Source organism: Podarcis muralis, chromosome 9, assembly GCF_964188315.1.
Source record: "Podarcis muralis chromosome 9, rPodMur119.hap1.1, whole genome shotgun sequence".
NCBI lineage: Eukaryota > Metazoa > Chordata > Lepidosauria > Squamata > Lacertidae > Podarcis > Podarcis muralis.
Window position 1 is genome coordinate 43,768,867 of NC_135663.1, and position 10,081 is coordinate 43,778,947.

Genomic DNA, 10,081 nt, shown 5'->3' on the forward strand with positions numbered 1-10,081 from the left:
AGAACAGACAGCCTTCCTGATGCATGGAGGCAGAGACAAAACTGACATCTGAACAAGCGTTTGATTTATTGGTGTATATACACCTATCTATTCTGTCATGAAGCTGTGCTGAATTGCACTGCAGCTTGAGAATTTGCTGTGAGATCCGTTTCATTATAACTTTCTTTACCCTTCGTTCCCAGGAAAGAGTTACATGCACGTTACATGCTTTCATTAACACTGTCATTAACAGTGCAGTCCTATGGACATCTATGCAGAAGGAAGCCCTTTTGAGTTCAGTGGGATGTATTAATCCAGGTACACATGCATACAAGGTGTGGGAGGATCCTGGAATCCTCCAGTTATTGCTGCACTCCAACTCCCATCAGCCCTAAGCAGCTTAGCCAATAGTGACGGACAGAAGTTGAAGTCTAACACCTGGAGGAAATAGCGCTTTCCCACCCCTGGAGTAAGGTTGTAGCTGAAACAGTTATGTAGGCAATTCCAACACAAGAGAAGAGTGCTGCATGTATTTACCTAAAGGCTTCTTAAACTGAAAAATTATTAGAACACTCTGGTTTTGATTTGTTACTTTTAATTTTTTTAAACGATGCATGTGGGATTAAGAATAATGAAAATAAACTGAACCCTGCTGAACTGACCCTTCATAAATGTGCTATAAGAAACAAGGCAAGGCAAAATAATTATAGCACAAAATGTCAGACACTTCAAGCATCAAACAGATTCTCTTGCTCTTTGGGTTTTGAAAAACGGATATACTTCTGCTCTAGTCTGTAACCTATGCATTAGTCATGGCAATATGACAGCTTATGTCAAAAACATGGAAGTGCATATAATTATTATTTTTTTTAGGACAAATCTGTGCTTACATCATCTAGAGACTGCACATACCTTACACATTCATTCATTCATTCAAACAAGCAAGCAAGCCACTTTGGAAAGAACTGAAGAGATGCCCTGGGAAAAAAGAATGGATTGAGTAGTTCCATTAAGACTGGTTCTCTCATCTATAAAATATTTTTTCCCTGATTCTGCATCAAGCTCACCTCACAAGATGACCTTTTCATTATTGTTAAATGATCATGCAATGCTGCGAGCTTTCAGGACAGGTATGTCTCTCTCTCTCTTATGCTATTTTAAATTATTTTTATCCCACTGTTCAACCTCTCAAAAAAAGTATTGTAAAAAACTAAGCCACATGATGGAAGCACACAATAAAACCACAATAAGTAGCCCAAGCAGACTTTATCTAGCATGTTTATAGAATCCAGAGGGATTCTGAAATGCCAAAGCGGAGTTTCCGAAATCTGTGAAAATGTTGCTGGAAGCTGATGGATCCTGATAATTTCCTGACAGCTCTGAGAGGTCTTCCTGTTGGTGTGGTGGGTTAAAACCCTTGGTTGAGCAGTGGAATGGGAGACAGACACAATAACCGGCGGGGAAGACTATTGGCCCCAATGCTACTGTTAAATGGAGCAAGTTAATCACCTTGTAAAGCAGGGGCGCAGTGTTTAGGGAGTGATAGCAAGGTGTCAGTGGGCAGAGCTGAGGGTGCCATGTGGCCTGCCTTGAACCCCCAGACCAGTCTGCTTCCCTTGGGTACAGTGGAAGATGCAGCTTCCTCTTCACTATTGAAGTAAGATTCAAATGCAACACCAATTGACTTCTGTATATGGGAATGGAAGGGGAAGCCATCTTGTCGTTTGCCTCAGGCAGCCGAATGTCTTGGGCACGCCCTGCCTTGACGCCCTCTCCTTCTACATAGACTCCAGCCAGATCTTTGGTATACCCAGCAGGAGTGAGCCTTGCCCTTACCAATTAGCTGACACTTTGGGAATCATGCCCTCATGGGCCAACTTGGATTGGCCCACAACCCAAAGATTCACCATCCCTGGTGTATAGGATTGCATCCTCGGCATGCATGCTATACATGCATACATGGGAGTAAATCTCATTTAACACACTGGAACTTACTTTTGAGTAAGCAAGCACACTGAGGGGAACATGTCGTTTTCAAAATGTGCATTTACAATTCCAAAGTCAAAATCTCTCATTCTAAATTTGGCCAGATTTGGTATTTAGAAATATTTCTTTCAGCTCCTGTGATCCCTCCTCTGTCCTGGCTTATTCCATCACTCCATATACTTTTTTCAAAGACCTGCGCTGCATTCCTGACATTTCCCCCCTTGACTCAGTGGGTATCAAGGCCTACAAAGAAAAAGACTGAAACATAAGAGAGCTGAAAATCATATGAACCATTAAAATATCAAAGGCACAATCCTGTTTTCATGTTTCCAGACATCTCTCTTACTGAACAAACTTGCTGATTTGGAACCATTGTACTGCAGTGGAGTCACTGTAGGGTTCGTGCTTCATTGTGTAGTATGTGCGAGGACTGTGAAAATTATTAAAAATAATTTTTAAAAGTGCACTCGCATCCTGTAGCATTGCGGGTCACACTTTCAAATTAATAGCAGGTAAAATCAGCCAACCTTATCATTTCGATAGACAGCATCTCTTCTTCCTGGTTGTTATTCCTAATTGGCCTTCTCTGACATCCTGAATAATTGCTCTGTGATATTGCTTGAAAGGAAAGAGATAACAGAAGGATGCACTCAATGAGTTATGCTTGACCTCTGGGGAGCATCTGCTTTGCATGCAGACAGTCCCAGCTTCAATCCCCAGCATCTCTAGGTAGAAAGAGAAAGACTCCTGCCTGAAACCCCAAGATGCCAGAGAGGTGCTGCCAGTCTGCAGAGATAATACAGACCTAGATGAACTAGATATAAAGCAACTTGCTCTGTTGCTTCCTCATTTTGGTCCCATCTGCACAAGCAGGATCACACCACTTTAAACAGCCAAAGAAACCTGAAAAAGTTAGTTTGTTAAGGGTGCTGAGAACTGTTAAAGGTAAAGGGACCCCTGACCATTAGGTCCAGTCGTGGCCGACTCTGGGGTTGCGGCGCTCATCTCGCTTTACTGGCCGAGGGAGCTGGCGTACAGCTTCCGGGTCATGTGGCCAGCATGACTAAGCCACTTCTGGCGAACCAGAGCAGCGCACAGAAATGCCGTTTACCTTCCCGCTGGAGTGGTACTTATTTATCTACTTGCACTTTGACATGCTTTCGAACTGCTAGGTTGGCAGGAGCTGGGACCGAGCAACGGGAGCTCACCCCGTCGCGGGGATTTGAACCGCCGACCTTCTGATCGGCAAGTCCTAGGCTCTGTGGTTTAACCCACAGCGCCACCCGCGTCCCGCTGAGAACTGTTAGGAGAACCCTATTTCCATCACAGAGCTACAATTCTTAGATTGGTTTCACAGTCAACTTCTCTTTCCAGGGAACTTTGTCCCATCTCTGAAATGGAAATCAACCCAGCAAATACCATCTGCCAGGCCCGCCAGCTTGCAATTGTCACATGCACACGTCAGTGTGTGTGATGATATTGCCTGCGCCAGCGGGCATGCTGATGTCGTGCACACATGCCCCTGTGGCGTGCGCGGCTCCAGCCCCAAATATTGTGGGTGCCCAGCCCCTTCATGGGGAATGTTGTGGGGGTTGGAGCACCCCCCCAACCTGATGCCTGTGCCATCTGCATTCACTTTTGTTGTTTTGAGCCTGCAAACAATACATCATTGATTACTCCCCCATCCTGCCCCCATTTGCATTGTGCTCGCTTTGTACTACAATGAATGGGGTGGGATCAGTGGCGGAGCTTCATCCTCCGGTGCTGGGGGCCGGAGAGCAGATGGGGGCAGGGCCAGCGCATGTCCTGGGGGCGTGGTGTGCCACCTGCAGGGATGTGGCATCCAGCACGGGCAGGGGGGCAGCCACAGTGGCACCCCACCCAGATTGTGCTGCCGGGGGCGGTGTGCTCCCCCCACACTCCTCTTCTTCCACCAGTGGGTGGGATAACATAAATGACCATGTATTTTATATAACTAATTGTATAAGTGATGTAATTTCACTACAGCAGGCAGCAGGGCTTAGAACATAGTTTTTGGCTGAACACAAACTGCAATGGAATGGAAACAGAGCTGCATGCAACAAATGCAAGGCAGAACTGAAGACTATGTGCTTTTTTTTGCATCCTTATCAAAAGCACTTACCGTACATCACCAGATGCTTATGGTATAAATGTAAATACTTTGAACCCGAAGGAGCTTTTCCCAGGGTGAGGCTCAGCCATTGCATTATGGCTGCATAATTTGTGGTAGGTACAAAAGCCCTTTATTTAATAGGAAGGGCCCCGTGTATATTTTGTTGAGAGCCTTCTTATATTTTTTTCAGAGGGTATAAAGAATATGGAAGCTAACTACTTTTGAAAATGTAGTTCCCCTACTTGAATAAGAAAAATCCAGGCCATTGAACCTCATTGAATCTTGCTCAGAGCCCTTTAGCTGAAATCTGAAATGGCTCCCTTATAGACACTGAGAGCCATAACAGATAACAAACTATTAAACGACGTTCAGAATACAGTAAGAGCTATTTGGCAGCTGAGATAGAAGGTAAATATTATATTTTAATAGCCAAACTTGTTTCAGTGCAAAGACGCTTTCGTCACTCTCATCATTCAAATGTAATTCCTGTTAAGATCAAACCCTTCCAAAGTATGCAAAATTTTTAGCTTTTTTCGTCAGAGCTTGTCCATTTATTTCACCTTCAGGAAGTCATAGTTCCCTCTCATTTTAACAAAGCATGAAATTATGTTAGAGTAAAGTAAATTATCCTTAGGAACACCAGGGACAGACGTTGCATTTCCTCGTGTAATTGGTTTAGATATATCAATTTATATTTTCCATTATATCCTGTATATAAAAAAATCTACATAATACATAATGAAGCAATAGAAGGAAGACCTTTACAATAATTTATTTTTTTTCTAGATGTGCTAGACAGCTTTATACTAGCTTATGATCAGGATGATGCTTACTGAATTCAGAAAAGGGCAAAATTAAAATTTGATTCTCCTCAGATAGAACCCCACACAGAAGTACAGCAAAAAAACCCCAAAACCCTATTGTTTAAATCCACATTTAATTTAGAATAGTGTGAGCAAAGGGCATATCGGAGATGGAATGTTTTCATGATGCCAATTTTATTTATTTTGAATTGCCACACTCATTCAGAAAGAAAGCTCTTTCTCTGGCTGGGAACCTTGAACAGTTTTCCCTAAGCACTGTAGTCTCAGTCCAGTGAAACTTTCTTGGAACTCAAGCTGCAAACTTCCCTGGGGAGAGCATTCCACAAGTGCGGAACCACTGCAGAAAAGGCCCGTTCTCGTGTTGCCATCCCCCAGAACTCTCATGGAGGAGGCAGACAAAGAAGGGCCTCAGATGATGATTGCAGGGTCCAGATCAGTGGGGGAGATGGTAGGCAGTGGGAGGCTCCAATTCTGTATACAGTGGTACCTCGGGTTAAGTACTTAATTCGTTCCGGAGGTCCGTTCTTAACCTGAAACTGTTCTTAACCTGAAGGACCACTTGAGCTAATGGGGCCTCCCGCTGCTGCCGTGCCACCGGAGCCCGATTTCTGTTCTCATCCTGAAGCAAAGTTCTTAACCTGAAGCACTATTTCTGGGTTAGCGGAGTGTGTAACCTGAAGCGTATGTAACCTGAAGCGTATGTAACCCGAGGTACCACTGTATATCCATATCAACCTCACACTGAAAGGTCCTCTCCCAGCCCAAAAAGAAGGCTTTTGCAAAGGTGTTCAGAACTTGGCTAGAGATGAATTAGGAATGGTTTAAGTAAGAGCTTAAGGACTCCAATCGGCGGGAAGCTGATTTGACAAACAATGAAGAAGAAGAAGAAGAAGAAGAAGAAGAAGAAGAGGAGGAGGAGGAGGAGGAGGAGGAGGAGGTGGAGGAGGAGGAGGAGTTTGGATTTGATATCCCGCTTTATCACTACCCAAAGGAGTCTCAAAGCGGCTAACCTTCTCCTTTCCCTTCCTCCCCCACAACAAACACTCTGTGAGGTGAGTGGGGCTGAGAGACTTCAGAGAAGTGTGACTAGCCCAAGGTCACCCAGCAGCTGCATGTGGAGCAGCAGGGAAGTGAACCCGGTTCCCCAGATTACGAATCTATCGCTCCTAACCACTACACCACACTGGCTCTCATTGATGAATGCATCAAACAGCAATATGTTTTTTTTGGGGGGGGGGGAGAACAAGCTGCACATGTATTTTTGGATAATGCTGCATGATCATGGATTAAAAACCCAGCCCTGGAAATGCAACAAGGAGTGTGAACCTGATTTTGTTTACTATTAATAGAAAAAAATAAGGTGACAACAACTGAGCTGCATTTCTGCACCCATCTGAATTGTGGGAGAAAGAGAGAATTAAACTGTTTTCTTTCAAATTCATTCTTTCATTATGAGCAGTGAAAGCTATATCGGTCTCTCCTGCATGAAAAGGTGATAATAGATGCAGAATTGTACATGATAAACCAATTATCAGCTGGATCTAAAAGTGTTATCTTTTATTAAATTACTTTGGGGGAAAGAGTAGTACATCCAACATTTGTCCAACCTCACTGTTTAGCACAGTTAAAATACTATGGCCAGAGAAAGGTGCATCGTTGCATTAACCTTCCATCAGACATTTCACTTATTTCTTGTTGGAAATGGAAAAGCAGTAAACCGCAGAAACTGACATCAGAATAAGACTGTGTTGAAGGAGTTGTCATGCTTGGACTCCAAACACCCTTCAGAGTTGCAGTACATTAAGGCGGATTCATGTACATTCGTACCTTGGTTCTTGAACAACTTAGTTGTCAATCAAATCGGCTCCCAAACACCGCAAACCCGGAAGCAAGTGTTCTAGTTTGTGAACATTTTTCGGAAGGCGACCGTCCAATGCGGCTTCCGCTTGAGTGTTGGAAGCTCCTGCAGCCAATCTGAAGCTGCGCCTTGGTATTCAAATGGTTTCAGGAGTCAAACGGTTTGAAAACCAAGGTACCACTGTATTATCAGGGAAAGATGGGAGTTTATCTTCTGTAGGCATCACTAAGAAGTGACTAATGACACTTTGGAAAAGGAAATATTGGAAATATTTCTACCATACCTGCATCACTTGCCCCCTTAAAGAAAACCTTATAGAAATACAAAATGCCATTGTGGCCAAGATATGGGGGTGGGGGGGGGCACTTGTAATGATTCCCTAAAGGTAAAGGTAAAGGGGTCTCCTGACCATTAGGTCCAGTCGTGACTGACTCTGGGGTTGCGGCGCTCATCTCGCTTTATTGCCAAGGGAGCTGGCGTACAGCTTCCGGGCCATGTGGCCAGCATGACTAAGCCGCCTCTGGCGAACTAGAGCAGCGCACGGAAACCTTCCGGCCAGAGCAGTACCTATTTATCTAGTTGCACTTTGACATGCTTTCGAATTGCTAGGTTGGCAGGAGCTAGGACCGAGCAATGGGAGCTCACCCCGTCGCGGGGATTCGAACTGCCGACCTTCTGATCGGCAAGTTCTAGCCTCTGTGGTTTAACCCACAGCGCCACCCGCGTCCCTAATGATTCCCTACAAAGAACCTATTGACCTCCCAATGTTTTATAGTGCTTTCAGGAGGTTACAGAAGATAACAAAGGCCCTTGTTAGAACAGCAAGGGTCAGCTGAGTGGCATATTATTTTCTACACGAGCATTACTATGTGCTGCTGATATACATAATTATTTGGTTCCTTTGTACATGTTCATTTTCTATAAATGTGGACAGCTGCATCTCACTTGGGTTTTAAAGCTAGCTTGTGGCCAAGGATGCAGCCCTGAGAAAAATGGACGATAAAAAAAAAATGTTGAGAGAGAGAGAGAGAGTGTGCACTAATAGCTTGCACCAACTTACCATCAGTGTGTGTGTGTAATTTCCCTGCTCTGCCCCTCCCAAGTAATATAATTTTTTCATTGGGGGAGGCAGGAAGATTAGCAGTAAATTAATCCTTTGTTGAGCAGAAAGCTATGCATGTGAAAAAAGAATAGTGTGTTCAGGGAGGCATTCTTGAAAGCAGAATAGTCAAGATAGTTGTCCTCAAAGCTCTTATTCCTTTTGAACAAAATCAACCTCATGTGAAAGCAGTCACAGGTCAAAGCCAAAACCAAAATTCAAAGGAAGCCACACACAGTTCAAAGGCATGCAGCAGATAAAAAGTGTAGACCCTTCAAAGATATGTCCACAAGTTTCAATGTTATTTTCTCCAAACAAAACAAAACAAAATGAACTCTCACATCTTCCCTATTATTTTTTTTTAAAGGAAGACAGTCTGATTGGGGCATTCTGGCTGATGTATCATAGTGTGTTTTCAAAAGGGAAATGGCAGCGATAAATTAAGGGGTGAATTGTGATGATACTCAAGTGCTGCATTGGCTTCTGAAGACTTCATGTTACACAAAAGTTCTCAATAACTCCGTCTCCTCTATACTTCATAGCTTAACGTTATATACTAATGCAACCAGTGTGGTTGTTGAAGGGCATGATAGATGGAAGCTTCATTCTTCTAATTTGTGATTATGATCTACTTTGATTTTCAATATGTCAGATAAACAGCAGCCATTCCAAATCAATCGATTGTTTAATAGTGAATACACATAAAATATAGTTACACCTCCATAACTGTCCATGTTTTACTACCATCACTTATTCTTACATAGTTAGTGAACCTTGCCACTTTCCCCATTTTCCAACAGCTATCCAGCTTTTTTGCACTATTTCCTACCCATTAATATAGCAGCTGGAGTTTGGAGATTCCAGATTGGTTTAAAATTGGTCTTGTCCAGAATGTTGCTTCAATTGACTACCAAAACACGGATACAATTAAGAGTGCTATTGTCAGATGTTATGGCATTGATGTCATGTAGCATCATCCTCTAAAAGAGTTATTTTCAAGCAGTCCCACGTAACATCACCTTTTCTCACTTCCTGATGGCTTTTATGACTTTTATTTAATTTTGGTAGAATGAAAGCCCGAATCAAGAAAGTATTTTATTTTACTATTGGTGAATAGTGGTTACACTGAGACTAGGATAACTGTTGCTTATCCAAATTCCAAAGCTGATAAAGTTGATTTCAGTAGGTTTTCTGAAATGAAGCTGGACCGCCCTTTTGCATGCCAGGAAAGTGGAGGCAGGAGGGTGCCAACTGGCTCGTACTTGGGTGCAATTCCCCATTGTAACTCAGGATGCCATGGGCAACCAAAGCTGCTTCCTGAGGGTGGGGCAAATGGGGGGAAGATTTCCTCCCTCTGAGGACTGGCCTGATCTGAGGGCTTGGAGGTGCGCTCAGTGTCGCTGCCTTTGCCTGCCTCCCTCGACTGCAGTCACCCTTGCTTTGGACAGCTGATTAATGGCTGGAAGGACTTTCACTGATGGCCTTAACTGGACAACCAGCCATGAGGTTTTCTTCTCCAGCATAGCAAATACATCCATTTGTTGGCTACACCAGTCCTGCCCATTAGGCAGGATGAGGGCATTAGGCAGGATCCATAGCTTATGAGGGAATCCCCATAAGGGGTCTTGGGGTAGTGGCAAAAAGCTTCAGTTCCAGTGACGGGCCTCAGCTAGTGACCACATTCCCATGTTGCTTTTCGGGCCCACCTGCTGGATCCCTGCCATTGTAGGTCCCTCCTCATTGCCAATTTATTTGGCTGTTCCAGCAGCTGTACTGGGTGGTGATCTCAGCAAGCAACTAAGCTATGCAATGGATGGATCCTTGCCCTATGCCACACCAAACCAGATATAAAGTTGCGGCCATACTTAACCCACACTCTTGTTTCAACTTATTATTGCTGCCAAACTCTGCCTTTCACATTGGTGCACCTGGTATGCAAGTAGAATCTAGCATTGTGTTCATACAGATTCTCAGGAAACAACCATTGCTATTAACATAGCTGTTTAAATCTTTTCATAATGAAGGAATATCTTAATTTAACGAATGTGGCAGAGGCACACAATTACACCTTACATTGTTGAAAATCTAATTTAAACATATCCTGGAAATATGAGAATGACAACGCACCTCCAGAAGTCAAGCGCTTTTATCTTGGAGGTTTACAAAATTGCTAGTTCACATGCTGAAGGGAGGTTTTAAAG